Source organism: Protopterus annectens, chromosome 3.part1 (assembly GCF_019279795.1).
Source record: "Protopterus annectens isolate FY-2018-M chromosome 3.part1, PAN1.0, whole genome shotgun sequence".
Taxonomy (NCBI): Eukaryota; Metazoa; Chordata; order Ceratodontiformes; family Protopteridae; genus Protopterus; species Protopterus annectens.
The window spans coordinates 871,098,048-871,117,211 of NC_056732.1; positions in this window are offsets into that span (position 1 = coordinate 871,098,048).

Consider the following 19,164-nt stretch of genomic DNA (forward strand, 5'->3'; position numbering starts at 1 on the left):
TGAATAATGTTGGAATGACTGAACAAGAAGGAAAGTAGTACATTGGTGAGACACCGATGAGTTTAGACAGATGTATCACATCAGGCAGATAGGGTATGAAACAATACAAAAACTGCATGACCAAGTCAGTATTAGTTCAAAGATTTTGGTAGGAAACAATAAATAATAAGGAAAATTAAACGGGCAGATTTTAGCACAGAAACAACTTAGACATAAGTAGTATGATATTTTACTTTTATTTTAGAACTGTCAATTTTGCACAGCTGCATTTGAATCTTACACCTGCAAGTACTATTTGAGTAGATTCCTTCAACAAACCAAAAATTTCTGTTAGTTTATGTTTACTCTAAATAGTTTAAAAAACAAAATAAAAGGCTTGGCCTTTTTTCAAGTGACAGCTACAGCACAAAAATACGGGTCCCCTTCACATGATTGGCATTTCACAAAGCTGAAGACCATATGGCCGAGACCATATTATTGACTTTTGAAATGTCGACCATGCAGAACAGACATCTCCATACAGTGTGGAATGGAAAGATTTCAATCTTCCACACTGTAGTAGGATCTCGGAGTTGGCATATTTAAGTTTTGGGTGGTGTGGGAGCGGATCCACCTTTATTGCCAATGATTCACACATTTGAAAAAATGTGTTAGAGGGACATCCAGTTTTTGTTGACTAAAAATGCAGTCATGGGTATTAAAACCTTAAAAGAGAGGACCAGAGGATTTTGTCCACTTTAAAACACGACAAGGACATTAGATGTATGTGACCAGATAAGGGGGGAGGTCTGTTTATTATGTATGAATTGGATTACAATGGTCAAATGTACAACCTACTGGGAGATAGTGACACCTATAGTTTAGCATCTTTAATTGAAATTAACATTGCATACAACAGCATTAAGCTGAGCTTGGATGAATGGCTACTTTATGATTATATCAATCTGGATTTGCATGCATTTTTAAGAGTCATTGACCCAGTAATTCCCAGGATATTTGGTATTCCCAAAATCCATTCCACTGTAGAAGACCCCCCCATGACCAATTGGGGCAGCCCAGGGATCAGTGATGGAATCACTAGCAAAACTTGTGGATGCTAAACTTAAGGACTTATTTAGTCCATTCGCCCATATCATTCGAGACTTGTGGGACCTGCTTGACAAGGTCCGCGGAGTAAAATTTGATGAGAACTGTCTTTTCATAACCAGTGATGTCAAAAACTTATTTTCTGTAATTCCGCACGAACTGGGATTGCAATGGTTTGATGACATAATACAACACTTTGGCAATCTCATGGAGCATGAAACTTTACTTGTGCGTGATTGTATGTAAATGGTGTTATCAAACAACTTTATTCATTTTTGTGGGGAATATTTCAAACAGTTGACAGGGGTTGCCATGGGCACCGCATGTGCCCCAATCTTTGCAAATGGAGTTCTGTTAAAAGGGGAATTAGACATACTATTCCATACTCCTCTTTTCAAGTTTTGTAAAGGTTACTACCATTACATGGATGACTTACTCATCATATGGGATGGGAACATACAAGAATTTACTACTTTCTTTGACTTTATGGAAAACAGCACCATTTTTTTTAATTCACCTACAAACTGGGCTGGAAAGAGATTAACTACCTCAACATCAATATATAGTGGTCTCCTGAAACTGGACTATCCTCAGGTGTATACAGGAAACCAACTTTTTGCAATACATATTTATTTTTTACCAGCTGCCATCCGTATCACCAAATAGAGGGATAGTCAATAGCCAATTTTCCAGAATTTCCAGATTGACTTCTAATGATGAACATTGTCAAAAACAGTTCATTTCATTATATGAGATGTTTCAGTCTAGGGGGATACCCTACAGAGCTTCTCGAGATCATAAAAAAGAGAAATTTGGTCTGAGAGAAATGGAAAATACGGTTCTATACTTAAATATGTATTACACTTTAACAAAAAAGATGCCACTCCTGTTAACGTGAGATCTGATATTTCAAACAACATGGTTATTCATTACACACTTGACATCACGGACGTTGAAAACATAGTTTGAAAATACTGGTCAGTTTTTCAATGTGACGATACTACCAAATGGCTTATTTCCCACAACCCTGGATTTACATATAAAAGGAAACACAATATTAAGAGCCTACTAGCAAATTGCCACCTTAACATTGAAAGGTCTTTTCCTACAACTAGACCTTGTGGCAGATGCAATAAATGTGCATAAATCAAAATTTCACTAGCGATTTATATGACAAGATTACAAAATATTCCAAGGGTGGAAAGTTTCAATTGTGGTTCTGAACGGGTGGTTTACCTGGCATACTGTGCACAATGTCACGCATTCTTTATAGGTAAGATGAACAATACAATAAATAAGAGACTATACCAACACCTATATAGTCTGCAAAAATCTGATAACAAAAGTACCCTGGCACGTCATGCAAACTCAATGTAGTGGTTTTAAATAATTCCAGTTCCTAGTTCTGAAACAATTTTGGTCCACTGTTTATTGGGGAGACTGGAAAAACTTTTTCTACATTGAGAGATACTTTGTCAACTAAGGCTGGATGCCACATCCTTACCAGGGTTAAATGACAATATATCTATTGCAAGTGAACTTAAAAGAAGGGCATTCATTGTTTTATTGTGTTTAATGCAATGTTTTTCCACTTGTTTTTTTCCACTTGTTATATCATTATTTTATATTTGCTTTGTATTATATTTGCAGTAATGTTTTCTAGAGCTTGAATTATAACCTGGGCCTTTTAGAAATGAATTCAATTACTACTGCATTACTTGAGTGGGTGGAGACATACAAGTGGATATTTAAGCATTCTTAGTTTTTACACACACTGTTCTAATGATGTATTTTTGGTTTTAAGACAAAAGCACTTAGTGTGCTTTGTTGTGTTTTCAATGGCCGTTTTATTAAAAGTCTCTACTGGATCTCAAGGTGACACTTTTATCTTTTTATCATTTTGTTGGTTTATTTCAGTTCCATTTTGATGCTTTTCTATATAACTTAATGCTTTCTTAACCATTACTTCTGAGATCAAAGGTCATTGATCACACAGGATATCACTCTGAGGGACATTTCTGACAGCATTAATAAAGTCCTTCTCTAGTTCCTCATAAACATTTGCAAATATAGGGACTGTTTTATTAGAGTCAATCACCATAATTTCACTATCTTTAATCAAGCTATACATTTTTGCTACAGAAACAATATTAAAGAAACGAACAGACCATAGCTAAGGAATATAAAGTTGAAACCAACGTTGTTTAATACACAAAGTAAGCGTTTTCACGATCTGCAACTCACTACTTCTTCAGACTTAAATTCACACAAGATGGTCATAACATTTAAATAGTATAGCATCCAATCAAAAACTAGATTGAATTAATCAAATCTATTAATTAAAACATTTAAATATTTAAAAACACAGTAAATAATTTCAGTCAATACATATAAAAACAGTAGATCAATTCAATTAACTTCAATAATCATAATGAAAAAACAAAGTGCACATTATAGTATTAAAATATGCCTTTTTAAACCTTAATGTTTGAATGATCTAGCTTTAAGAAAGGGCTTGAGTGACACTGCACCATTAATCACTGGGAATTTATCTGCTTGCAGGAGCAGAATCCATCTTTGCTCTGCTTCTTCCGTCCTACTCCTAATGTCACCCCTCCTCTGTGTTGTTTTACAATTTCTAGTGCAAAAAAGTTAAAAACATGTTGCATACCCTCAGCTTGTACATGTCTTGCCAAAGCATTTGGTTTCTTTGGCATTAGTTAAATCTCTTACGTGTTCTAAAATACGTTCTTTAAAACTTCTGTTGGTCTTACCAACATAAAATACGTAACATATTTTACAAAAACTGAGATAAACTAAGTGCTGTGTCTTGCAGTCAGCATAAAAATCAACATCTATAACAAATTTCTGAGTTGGATGTGTGAACGTAGTGTTCAAACAAATAAACTTGCATGCCATGGAATTTCTACAGGGAAATTGTCTCGATTCTCTGGGATAATGTACTATCAGTTCTGTTTGCTTGTGATTTGTAGCATAGTTGTCTTTTCAGAGATTTTTTATTAATAAATGAAAAGCATGGTCTCCTATCTATGATACCATCTAGCTCTTCTATAGAACTTAAAATATTCCAATTTCTCTCAAATATCTGACAGAATGTTTTTATGTGACTAGAGTACGAAATTGGAAATCTAACTTAGTGCTTATTTGTATTGCGTGTATCACGGGTGTCATCTATATTGTCAGAGAAGAATGGTTTGCCTTTATGGCTGCATCCTTCATGCATATCCGCAATATTTGTATCTATATCCATTGCACTATAACCTCTATTCATAAAGTCATTTTTCAAAGTAGAGACTGTTAGGTCTAATCCTTCTTCTGTATTATGTAGTCTACTCATTCACAAAAATTGTCCCTTAACTACATTTCGGTTCACATGCTTAGGATGCATGCTAGTTTTATGTAGGATGATGTTCTTCCTACTGGGTTTCCTGTAAAGACTAGTAACCAATTGCGTTTGTGATACTTTGTCTATTGTCACATCAAGAAAATCTATAGTATCAAATCAAGATTTATATGTAAATCTTAAAAAATCAGTAGTACTATGTAAATGATCAATAAACAGTTCAAGTCTACTAGTGGTATCCCCCCATAGAAGGAAGACATGATCCACAAAACATGTGTACCAAAGGATGCTGCCTGCAAACTCATGCCCATGCAACAGATGATCCATCTCCCATGAGACTACTGCTACTTAGCTATTTGCACATGCTCTGCTCATAGCTATGCCAGCCTTCTGCAGATAGAAACAGTCATTAAACTAAAAACATTATTTTCAAGAATGATCTCAAATAAACTACAAATCGGATTCACTTTAGTATAAGTATAGACTCTTCTGGTATTTACTAGTTCAAGTATCCTTTCAATGCCCCATGCATTGGGGATCACCATAAAAAGGGATGCAATATCCATGGTAACAAAGATATATCATAGCAATAACCCACGCCTGGCTGTCAGTAATGCTGAATTTACCCATGGTTGGTGTCGTTTGGTCACAAGGGCGAAGTAATGCAAAGTTTAACCACCAAAATTGCTATTATATAAACTTGTCCTATTAAGAGCTGAAGTATAAAATGCAACCAACTACCTTCATTTAATATTTTTTATACTTGCAAAAAAATTATCTGACAACAGCTGCACTACATAGACAGCGGAGTCTGGCAACTCATACTACACAGAAGGTCATCTCAGCTAAATAGAAACCAACTATTTTTTTTATGTGTTTTACATTGCTAAATATTGTGGTGAAAATAACATGCACCTTTAGATTTTTGTAATCAGAAGAGTCCTACACATGTACTGGAACTTCTGCATTTCTAGAAGAATACCTTTTTTAACATTACTCATTCATTCATTCATTCAATGAATTAGTCATTTTAGCTGCTGATATCAGGTTCTTTCTTTTACTAAAGTTTAATATTCGTTGATTGTTTTCTGTCATATAAACATTAAATGATACTTATAGAGCAGTAATATTCTCTTATGTCCATATCACCCAGCATATCCATCGCCCATACCTTAGCTCTCCTTCCTTGCTGATATTGTAACAGTCCCTTAGTCATTAAATTCAAGGACAATGGCACTTTCTCCAAGAAACAGTATTTCCTCATGTCTGAATAAATATCCTGACAACTGCGTCCTTTGTCATCCTTTCATCTTAGTTTCACTCTTCAAATGTTTTCTTCTCTGTTCTAGGGAACAGGCACCTTTTTTTACACCAGGTTTTGTCCAGATTTTTGATCTCTACAGGTTGAGAATCATGTACTCACAAACACACACACGTGCACAGACACACACAGACACACACATACTATAATCTGTCTATGTCTCTATGTATGTATATATCCATCTATCTATATAATCATCTATCTATCTATCTATCTATCTATCTATCTATCTATCTATCTATCTATCTATCTATCTTTCTCTCTCTCTCTCTCTAGATATATATATATATATATATATATATATATATATATATATATATATATATATATTTATATAGGCGACCTTCATTTCGTCAAAAGCTCATTTGACTGAGAAACGTTTTAGTTGGACCAAATGACTGAAACTTAATTTTACCGATACCTCATTTGACAGTTCATTTGACTGACAGTTAGTACTAGCTGTGTCTAGAGCACTGTAAGACAAGTAAAAGGAATATGACCTTTTCCCCACTGTAGTGCAACCCTGGAGTTAGTATATATAGTTAGGGGGTGTGTGGGGGGCACAGACCCCCACTTACTTTGGTTTTAATAAACAATATAAAACCAAAATCCCACACCCCCCCCCAACTGCATATACTAACTCCAGGGTCGCACTTCAGTGGTGAAAAGGATATATTCCTTTTACTTGCGTTACAGTGCTCTAGACACTGCCAGTGCTAATTGTCAGTGAAATGAACTGTCAGTCAATTGAAGTGTCAGGGAAATGATGTTTCTGTCATTTGGTCTCAGTCAAATGAGTGTCAGTCAAATGAGCTTTTGATGAAATGAAGGTAACCCATATATATATATATATATATATATATATATATATATCTAGAAGTACAAGAGAGTATACAAAGGAAGAGGCTGGCAAAGAAGAAGAGGGATTGTCAAAGAGATGAAGAAAGTAGACATGAGTATAAGGAGATGAGGTGCATGGCAAAGAGAGAGATGGTGAAGGCTAAGGATAAGGCATATGGAGAGTTGTATGACAGATTGAACACTAAAGAGGGAGAAAAGGACCTGTACTGATTGGCTAGAGAGAGGGACTGAGCTGGGAAAGATGTGCAGCAGGTAAGGGTGATAAAGGATAGTGAGGGAAACGTACTCACAAGTGAGGATAGTGTGTTGAGTAGATGGAAAAAGTACATTGAAGGGCTGATGAATGAAGAGATTGAGAGAGAGAGAAGGCTGGATGATGTGGGGATAGTGAATCAGGAAGTGAAACAGATTAGTAAGGAGGAAGTAAGGACAGCTATGAAGAGGATGAAGAATGGAAAGGCTGTTGGTTCAGATGACATACCAGTGGAAGCATGGAGGTGCTTAGGAGAAATGGCAGTGGAATTTTTAACCAGATTGTTTAATGAAATTTTGGAAAGTCAGTGGATGCCTGAGGAGTGGAGAAAAAGTGTTTTGGTACCTATCTTTAAGAATAAGGGTGATGTGCAGAGCTGCAGCAACTACAGAGGGATAAAACTGATAAGTCACAGCTTGAAGTTATGGGAAAGAGTAGTGGAAGCTAGGTTAAGAAGGGAGGTGATGATTAGTAATCAGCAGTATGGTTTCATGCCAGGAAAGAGCACTACAGATGCAATGTTTGCTCTGAGAGTGTTGTTGGAGAAATACAGAGAACATCAGAAAGAGTTGCATTGTGTCTTTGTGGACTTAGAGAAAGTATATGACAGGGTGCCTAGAGAGGAGTTGTGGTATTGTACGAGGAAGTCAGGAGTGTCAGAGAAGTATGTAAGTGTGGTACAGGATATGTACAAGGGTAATGTGACATTGGTGAGGACTGCGGTGGGAGTGACATATACGTTTAAGGTGGAGGTGGGATTATATCAAGGATCAGCTCTGAGCCCTTTCTTATTTGCAGTGGTGATGGACAGGTTGACAGATGAGATCAGACAGGAGGCCCCGTGGACAATGATGTTTGCAGATGACATTGTGATATGTAGTGAGAGTAGGGAACAGGTGGAGGAGACCCTGGAGAGGTGGAGATATGCTCTAGAGAGAAGAGGAATGCAGGTCAGCAGGACTAAGACAGAATATATGTGTGTGAATGAGAGGGAGGATAGAGGAATAGTGAGGATGCATGGAGTAGAGTTGGTGAAGGTGGATGAGTTTAAGTACCTGGGATCAACAGTTCAGAGTAATGGTGAGTGTGGAAGAGAGATGAATAAGAGAGTACAGGCAGGGTGGAATGGGTGGAGAAGAGTGTCAGGAGTGATTTGTGACAGTTGGGTACCAGTATGAGTGACAGGGAAGGTCTACAAGAGGGTAGTGAGACCAGCTATGTTATATGAGTTGGAGACGGTGGCATTGACAAAAAGGCAGAGTCAGAGCTGGATGTGGCAGAATTAAAGATGTTAAGATTTGCACTGGGTGTGACTAGGATGGACAGGATTAGGATCAGTATATTAGTGGGTCAGATCAGGTTGGACAGTTTGGAGACAAAGCAAGAGAGTTGAGATTGCGTTGGTTTGGACATGTGCTGTGGAGGGATGCTTGGTATATTGGGAAAAGGATGCTAAGGATGGAGCTGCCAGGTAAGAGGAAAAGAGGAAGGCTTAAGATAAGGTTTATGGATGTGGTGAGAGAGGACATGCAGGCAGTTGGTGTGAAAGAGCATGACGCAGAGGACAGGAAGAAATGGAAACAGATGATCCGCTGTGGTGACCCCAAACGGGAACAGCCGAAAGAAGAGAATGATGATGATGATGATGATAATAAATATATAATATATATATATATATATATATATATATATATATATATATATATATATAATACTTAGTCATATGCTCATATATGATTGAACATCAGAAGTAGTTAGACAAAAAGTGGTCAGTACAGAAAAAAAAAAATATATATATATATATATATATAAAACACATCCCCTGCTAATTATACATTCCAATTCGAGGTCACTTTTCTGTGGAGAAAGAAGAAATTCCCCCCTCCCCTAAGAAAGTGATCTCACACAGAAAAAAAAACAGCAATGTTCACTGAACTGATTTTGATCAGCTGTACTTGTTTATACATATATATATATATATATATATATATATATATATATATATATATATATATATATATATATATATATATATATATATATATATTTATATGAAAATAAATGCATACTATAAGTATGGAACTGAATTATAAAGATTATAACAAAAAGCAAGGAGATGATTGCCACAGGCCACAGCTCCCAACTCAGAGCTGTGGTCTTGCACTTCACAGAATGCTAGTTTAGAACAGATATTTATTCACAGTTATGTCACCTGATAACACTTCTATGCATTAATCTGTACATGCTCACTATTGATTAGGAATCTCAACCAACAGCTGTGTTAATTAGTGCCATAAATATCTATATTATGTTTGGGCATGAAACCCAGTGGTAGTGGTCTGTGTATCTTCAGCAAGCATTTACTACATCTCTAACAACTATATGCTCAAAGTATCAGGGATGGGAGTCTAGCACTCAAATTTATGTTTATGAGTAGCCCACATTTTCTGTTTATGCAAAAACTATACAGACATACTTCTAAACAATCTGCTGCAGCAATTATTACAAGTAACTGAATCAAAGCTGCAGTTTGTACTTGGCTTTAAATTCAGAAATAATGCAAAAACCTAAAAGAATTTGACATCTAAAATGAACAATTTTCTTCTGTCAGAGAAAGACGTACTAGATCATCCAGACATAGTCTTTGGTGTCATTGTTCTCATGTTGTAGAGCACTTTTATGACAGAAGTTTTTTTTTATTATTTTTTTTTTTGTTAATCACATTTTCTATAATATTCAGCACTTCTAAATATTTTTGTTTTCTGCTTTGTGACACTCATTTACATGGTAAAAACCTGACTGTATTCACTGCTATGTTATTCTTTTATCAACTGTTGCTGCATATATATTAATTATAAAATGGAGTCTAGGATACAGAAACTCATGCTTCTATACACAAAGATGTTTTGGGAAGGATTGCTCAAATCAGTGTTGGTATCCATTTCACAGACAGGGGTAGTTGAAGGAATGGCATCTGCAGCAGAGTAATGGTCTTGTAGGTGAAGGTTGCATGTAAATGAGGTAGACCAGCGGCATGGATAATTAGTTCTCCAGTATTCTTTTTCCAGGATAGGAATAATAAAGTGTAGGTCATCTTTTGACTGCATACATCAGTTCAATCCTTTATCAGGAGGGGACTTCCACAAAGGAAGCAAATACTGTGAAGCAGTGAGAGTGTGTGTGTGTGTTTGCATGTGTATGTATGTAAGGGAGTGACTGTAGCTGTCCACAGAGCATAAATGAATGTATGTGTGTGTGTGTGTGTGTGTGTGTGTGTGTGTGTGTGTGTGTGTGTGTGTATATGCGTGCATGTGCATTTGCGAGTCTGCCTGTAAAACTGTGTTGTGCAGGATAGTAGGGGGAACAGTAGTGTGGTTATCTGTAACTGTGTGCTGTTCATGTGTTGAAATGAAAATTGGAAGCTAATAAGCTGTTGCTCCATGTGGCTTTTTCATGCATCTGAATCACATCATATCGTGTTTGCACTGCTGGGCACTGCAGTTTTAGCCACATAGTGCTGATTACATAATTCTTTCTGAATCCCAACCAAAATGTTTAACGTTTAGTGGACCAAACTAACTTTGTGTGAGTGGAGACTGACACTTGTACATTTGTTTAAACTAAACTGCATTTTGCTTTCATGATTTCCAGTTTGTTTAATAACATTGTGTGGAAAGAACTTTTTAGTGGCAGTAATAATCTATATATGGATGCCTGTTTTATGATTCAGCTTTTATGGGTGAAAATGTGTATATATACATATATATATATATATATATATATATATATATATATATATATATATATTTGTGTGTGTGTGTGTGTGTGTGTATGTATATTTATATATGGAATTGTATAAGTTATTTTGTTTTCATATGATACTTAGTCATGTTATATGATTGAACATCAGACGCAGTTAGACAAAAAGTGGCCAATACAGAAAAAAAAATATATATATAAAACAGTCACTCCCCACATCACCTGCTAATTATATATTCCAACTCAAGATCACTCTTCACTGGCGAAAGAAGAAATTCCCCACTGTATGTGATCTCACACAGAAAACAAGCCAGCAATGTTCGGTGAGTTGATTTTGATCAGCTTTACCTGCTTGTTTTCTGTTCAAGATCACATACGTAGGGGATTGGGGAATTTTTCTTTCTCCACAGAACAGCCTAAGGCAAATAACTATATTTACTTTTCTTCTCTAATGCCTTTCTTCCTTTGAGTGTGATTGTTTAATGATATCAGCCCCCCATCATTGAAAGTATGAGCTGAAAGCCATTGGATATGAGCATATTGATCTTGTTGCAGTTAACTCATACTGTACAATTCAGACTGCCTGACAGCTGTGATAATACACTGCACAATGGTTCACAGTTTAAATAATATGAAATTGTCACATACCACCAGCATGTGGTAATCAGAATGAGTCTATATGGTGCCTGGGAATGATGATGAAAGCAAAGCTTCAGTATTTATAAACATTTATGTCAAGTCCACATATGCCCTTTAATCTGATAAGCATTAATTAAGTCACTAAAAGTTATTTATTGCTGAGGTTAAATTGAGAAGCCCCACATACGTGGTTTTCAAAATCTGACCTTATGAATAGAAGAAGGTCATCTTCAAAACCCTTCAGCAGTCCTGTCATCAATCATTATAACAGCCATCCTTTAGGATTACAAGGGCACTAATGAGCCTGCTGCTGGTTTCAAAGTTATCATACTAAACATCAAAGTTAACACAGAGAATATAGAAGTACACAGATGACAGAACACAAAAAGTGTGACTTTCTAGCCAGCTCCTTGGTGTAGAGTTGCAGAGGCCTGAATACAACCTAGGCAGGCTGATTTGGATTAGAATCTTGTGTGTCTGGTGGTATTGGAGTGAAGGATTTTTGAATGATGAGACTGTACCTGCTTAGCTCTCATCAGGGAACACAGGTGGAATGATGTAGTACTGAGATGATTATTTCTTGCACCTTGGTGGAGAACTGAATGTAGAATAGAGGCCTGGGGGTGGGGTGGGGTAGGATTACAACTAGAGGCAAGTATTTGGGCTTGCGTCTCCACTAGAGAAACTGTGAAAATGTTCCTGGAGAATATCAAATTGCAGATCTGACAAGAAAATGTTGTTACACATACCTGGCCAGCCTTTGGTCAAATCCCCTCCTACACCACCTGGTGGCCCCATCCTGGTCTACCTACAGCATCCAGATTACATTTTTTCTTTTTCTCAAAGTTTGTCTTACTCTTCAGTTTTTCCCTCTATTTATTCAAAACATTAAAAAAAAGCATTTCTTTACTATAAAAAAATAAACAAATAAATACTGCAAAAGTGTCCTTGCCAGAGCAGCACCCTAGGAAGCCACCTATATATGGCCTATGCCTAAGGCTCGCTATCCACACATAGGCAGTAGTTTCCTTTTATGGAACACCCCAGCATAGCCACTGTATGATTGCTCTCTTATCTTATCTCTCTTTGTGTTTTGGAAGAATGACCCATAGCCATACATTGCAAAAAACAAAAATATTCTCCAGAGGGGAAGGAACCATCACATGAAGGGTGAATGCAAGGATTCCCTTATTACAGTGGCACTGAGAAGAAAGACGTCATAAGAGAAAGAAACGGACGCTGTTCATAGTAATGATGAGTTCAGCATCAGTCATTGAATTGAATTTATGGTTTATACTTTTCTATTTCAAAATAATTTTTGTCAAACACATTTTGACAGGCCCATTTCAGAGAAACAGTCTCCAAAAATAAAGATCAGTTTTAGTTTTAGGTAGAACATAATGTGGTTCTGGTAACTGAGTTCAGTAGCATATAATCTGATTCTAGTGCCACTGTCTTCACCCAGTGTTTTCTGGCTTGCTAACAGCTGCAGGCACATTATATTACTGCATAATAATCTAAGACCCCTACATGTAGGAAATATAATTTTCTGCAAGACTTACTGTCCACAATGTTACTCATGTAAATTGGTGAGACTGGGGGGGAGGGCCACTTCTCTCTGCAGGAGATGTATATATCTATGTCCCAAAACTATATTAGATAAAAAAACTTTTGTTGAATAGTAGAGCAAAACCAGATTAAGTAAATCTCATTTTGCTGAAAGTGCCATATAGCTTCCTACTTGGCTTTGTAACGTTATTTCTTATCAATGTATCAGTACTTAAACAATCAGAGTACACTGAGGAATACTTTAGCCGAATGCTCTCCTGATATTGCAGCTCTACTCATTGTTTCACCCTTTAAATTAAAAAAGTATATCTCTATCTGTTTCAGCATTTTTTTTATCATTTCTTTTATTGCCTTTATAGTCAACCCTGTCCATAACAAATTCCTTTACTGCTGGAGTCATCCCGTACAGGAACTGAACAGAGGTTTTTAGTAGTGTGAAAGCAGGCCTAATCCCAGGACAATTGATATGTGTTTATGACTTATTGATTAAAAAACATGTTCTGGTGTCGCGGTCATTTTTATTCCTTCTGCTTCTTTTTCCTCACGCATTTTGTTTTTTACCATTCTAGAGATGCTGTACTGCAATTTATTTATCAGCAAGAAAAGAGAGCGCTTCTCCTGAACAAATCATATAACTAAAAGCCCGCATTTAGAAAGACAGATTAAAACAACTGAATGAGCCAAAATGACTGTCACAGACATTTTATCAACACACTCTTATTAAAGTATTCTATCACTGTCACCTTTGAGCTTTTTCCCTTTACCATGCTGACTTGTTTTCCCTTTACAAGACTTCACCACAATCCATGTTATATATCAGAGAGGTTTTTTTTTTGTTCTCTCATATTCACCAAAGTTATTTTCATTATTACTTAGTGAGTGAAATATATAGTACTAAGATGGTAGAGGAAAGGCTTATGTGCAACAGGTTTGGCTTCTAATTTATAAACCCAAGATTGTCATATCTTCTGTTTATGGTGGGGGCGAGGTATCAAAAAGAATACAGCACTATACAAAAAACAATATATTTGCACTTGATTATCTGACTTGTCCACTGGTCATAAATTGAAACATTCTAAGAATAAGATAAAGGATTTCAAAATGAGGCAACTTAAAACAGTTCACTGCATTTAAGTAGCATATTATGAATAGTAATCATTTCACTGTTATCTTTGACTATAAACTGCCTACAGCTTAATTTGTTATGTGAAAGTTATCCCTTAATTTTTGTCAGGTTTTCATTATCATCAGTTTTGTCTAAGGTCACGTTTAAGGTTTTATTAACTTCTTAGTCATTTTATTAATGTATAATAAACTTAAATTAAATGAGGTCCTCTGGTCCAGCATTTGATTCTCTGATTCTTCATTTGTCTACTTTACCTACTCTGTGACTCTGAAGAAGCCATTTAAACAGACAGTGTTCCCAGTCTGAATCCAACAAAGGTTCATATGGATCTGTGTTATAACCCAAATCAGCACATAGAAAATATAGAAATAAATATATCTAATAAACACAAGTGTGGATTAACCCATTTAATTATCAAATTCATAATAACTTGATTTAAAATTCATAAATACATGGATTTATTTAAATATGAAAGTTATATGGTATTTAATTAAACAGACAATAATTCATACATTGATAAGATACATTCTCTAGGCAAATGAATATTATACAATGTAAACTAATGTTGCACAGATAAATATGCACACGTGTTGAAGAAAGTAATCAGGCTGCCTGTTTAAGTCCAGTATTATGCAAAGCAGTACAGCTGGCTAGCTATTGCTCATAAAAAACAACTATAGCTAAAATGTCTTCATCTTTAACAAATGGAGAAAACAAATGCAATCCTCAACAGAGTGGAAGACAAATATCCACCCTTCCCAAAGGCATTCAGAACAAATAAAAGTCTTAAAATATTTAAATATTAGTTCAAACCCAACCCAAGATGCCAAATGTCTCCAAGCATCTTAACCTAAAGAGCATAATTAAGGTACACTCTGTAATGCTTAAACAAAATCTGAGACACAAACTGCATTTATCATAAATCATTGTGCAAGTGTCATCAGGTGCATCTCCCAAGTACATGCACTGTGGTAAGAAGCCATCATGAGCCATGGGAGGTGGTGCAAAAGACTACTTACTGAGGAGGTTTGGGTATATAATGCCATTATTTAAAAAGGACAGCATTTTTAATAATGGCTTTGTATAATAGCAATAATCCTCTGTTGTGTGTGGGTAATGTAGAATTTACTGCTGGCTGCCTTTGCTTGACCACCAAGGCAAAGTCAGTGTGATTACACCAAGACAACTGTGGGTAAATCTGCACTGCCCATACATAGGTATTGATTATTGCTTAAATATTCCAAGTGATTCAAAAAAATAAAATTAATGACAACTGGTTTATTGAGTCATTCACTGTAAGAAAATATTGTAAAATAGTTGTTTTGTGCAGGACAGTGTTCATGCTTATGGACTATGCTACCTCCTTAAAACAGTTTACAAGTGACTACACACTTAGCTTACTCACTAAATATATCTGTCCTATGTCTCTAATGTAAAAGAGAGCAAACAAAACTATGAATGGTATTCCTTTGTACAAGCGGCAGTAATGTGACTTGTCATTTTTTTTTCTCAATAACATCTTTTTTCTCATAGTCAGAGAAAGTGAAAACCCCAGTAGAAGTCAATCTGAATGGAAATGTGATTCAGAATTGGTACAGTCTCATATAAGTAATACCATATGAAGCATACAAGCAATTATATCTAACTAAATTATTTTAAGGCTTCTTTAATGCTAGACTTCAAAATTGTTCTATAGAGAATATAAGAAATCAGAGTGGAACAATTTATGCTGCATTTTACATGCAAGGCAATATTTATCAGTAATTTGCAATGTTACCATATTGTTGTTATTATTTGAAAAAAGAAAATTGAAATAAAGAGATTTTGGAAAAAAAATGGATAACGTGAATGGACCATCCAGTAATGTAGACTGCAACTAGAAAATGAAAAATCTAATCTAAAATTACAGCTTTAGGACACTGTAAGACTGCTGGTGGGAGATCATATTATGATAGATACTCTATCATAGGCATGCTTGGACATGTATTGACCATCTCTGCATGTAAGCATTTAAGGCTAATTTCTTAATAATGCTTGAAGATGCAAAATCTACATAAACATATGCATTCAATGAAGAAAAGGTTGAGTAATGGCATTGTGGGCCTTTGTTTTAAATAGAAACATATATGGAAGAAAAGGTCACACTGATACTGTTAGTCTGCCAAAATTCCTTTGTCATGAATAAGCCACCTGACTTTCTCATTTCTTTTTTTCTTGAATCTAAGATAAGAATTGCTGTTATAAACACAGTACAATTCTTATCCAGCTTGTCATGGAATTTCTTGTTGGATATTCACTAAGAGGATAGGAAACACACAACGATGGACCCGGCCGGATTGCTCTGTCATCTGCACCACAAAATTGTTGAGGTTACAGCCACATTGTCAAGTTCAATAAGTTTTTTAATTGGCTTGATGAGAGGTATGAAACATTAGGTCCTCATTGCAGGGTTGTTGTTAACTAAACATGAGTTTTACAACATTTTTGGCCTAACAAATTGCATTACTAGGAACAACCCAACTCTGCTCAGTTTTGCTTAACTACTGTGGCTGGTCTATGGCCAGAAGACTTGGCATCTATTTTCTCATTGCAGCTGACCTACATCAGCATAAAGTCATGGGAATGTGTTCATTCTATCATAGCCTTAATTAATACAGTGGTTACCGGTGCTAAATGCAGTTACAAAAATGTAAAGATGAGTCAGCAGAAGTAATGCACATGCCATGGTCTTCCCACAGAGTAGCATTTTCTGGTCAAGGTTTGGATCACCAAATAAGAAAACCTCTTGGTGTTTTTTTCTTAAGAAAGGAATGAAGATTATGTTAATGAAATCTTTCTGTATCACATTATCTCTTAGGACAAAGGTAGCCCTTAGCAATCCAAGTATCAGGCACTTGACTTCAGAAATGATGAAGAACTGTGTTGTTACCAATAAACTTGAAGTGGGCTAATGTGCTAATGCACTCAGAAGTTGGTTGCCAAGAAGTTGCAGTAACCTTTTCTTCTTTCATACACAGACATAAATGCAAACCAAACTGAATTCTTCTTCTCTATCTATCCACTTGCATATCTCTGAAATTGCTTTAGGCTAGATTTACTTAATGCCTCTGAATGAACAACTCGTACACTCCTTGGGTATGGACTATCAAGACTGAATGGTGGGGGTTGGGAAATTATACCTGTTTACATTTTGATGTAATATTATTAGGCTCAGCATCTTCTGTGTTATTTATTGTTCAGTGTTTATTGCAATTTATGCTATTAACTTCATATTGTTCAGTGATGGACAGTGTTTATTTTACCTTCCTTACCATTTAATATTATAAAATCACTAATAAAGAAGAATAAGCTGCAAAAATTGCCATATATCTCACCAGTGCATTGTTAAATAATTTAATTCCTTTGAATAATAAAGGTGATTCCAGTCTTCTGCCACCTTTTCAGTTACATTCATTTTTTTTTTTTGCTTCCACTTGATCAAGTTATGTCCATTTGTTCTCATTTAATTGCTCTTCTGAAAGAGTGTCTCTAACTGGAATATTTGTATTCACTTGAGGTACTTAAATGTTTTATCATATCATTCATGGTCCTTTGCTATTATTAGAAATAAAATCAAACTCATGTAGTCCTTATGTGTTGCCTACTTGTGATCAAAAATGGTATTAGTATTTAACCTACCATCTTTGAAACTACCTTACATTGCTTGGTTAGAATAAAGTGACTTAATATTAGTACAAGCAGGAGTATTTATACTTTTATTATTGATAGTTTCTAAACCTAGCAATGTTCCCCTTCATCAGTTTGTTATGTATATATGTATATATTTGTGGTGTGTGTGTGTGTGTGTGTGTGTGTGTGTGTGTGTGTGTGTGTGTGTCTTTGAAATCATACAAGCAATCAAACGTTTATAATGTCTTAGGTTTCATAGTTAGGTACTAGGCTATCTGCCCAAAGGCATTTATAAGCCTAGGCGGAATGTGCTGGCTTTCACCGCCCCCTTAGATTAGTTCTTTGTCCCTCTGTCCAGCAGAGCCACTGAAGTGATCCCCGGGGTAAACTTCCTGTTTCCCATCCACTCGTCAAGGTTTCTCTTGAAGAGTGTTAGTGAGGAGCTCTGCCTAATGTAGATTGGAATTTTGTTCCAGAGCATGTGGAGTCTCTGGGACAGGAATCTATCCCTCCAGCACATTCTATTTATTGCTGTGGTGAGGTTTTGATCCCTAGAGCGTGTGGCTTGAGGGGATATGGTTTTCTTTAGGTGGAGCATGTCCATCAGTTCTGGTAGGCGGTATCCAACCAAGTACAGCTGGAGTTTCTTCAGTCGAGCTGCATAGGGCATCTATTTGAGGTCAGTGATCCTCTTGGTGAGGTATTTCTGTGGTCTTTCCAGATGTTGCAGGAGTCTTGTAAGGTACATCCCAAATGGGGCGTTGTACTCTATGATGGGTCTGATGAGTGATGCATAGAGGGGCACAATGACCTCTTTGGATCTGGATGCAAACCCTTTTATGATTAGGTGGGCCACATAGAAGGATTTTCTAACCACTTTGGCAATGTAATTATCAAAGGAGAGATTACTATCTGCTTGGATCCCCAGATCCCTTATTTCTTCTTCCGTATTTAGGGGGCTACTACCTATGGGGTAATTTGTGGGTACTTTGTTTTTTCCAAAGGGGATGACTATGCACTTTTTGGCATTAAGCTTGAGGCCATGGTTTTGACACCAGGTATCTGTCTCCGTGAGACCATTTTGAAGGATATCTGTATCATCTGGAGAGTAAATTATGGCCCCTAATTTGCAGTCATCTGCAAACTTGGTCAGACGTAGTCCTCCTGTGCTTGCCTGTACCTCTGAGAACTATATGCCGAACAGGAGGGGTCCTAGGACTGAGCCCTGAGGAATGCCACTTGTAACCGGTTTAGAGTCAGACCTAGCTCCCGCAACTCTTACCATGTGGGTTCTGTCCATGAGCCAGTTGGCAACCCATCTCGTGACGTAGGGGGTTTATGTTCAGGTTGGTGAGCTTGTCTATAATACCAGAATGGGGAATGGTGTCAAAGGCCTTTGCAAGGACTCGGTTGACTGTGTGGACCACCTTTCCCTCATCTATAGCCTTGAAAACTGTCTCAAAGAAGTCCACCAGGTTTAGGAGGCATGATCTGCCCTTAACAAAGCCGAACTGGGT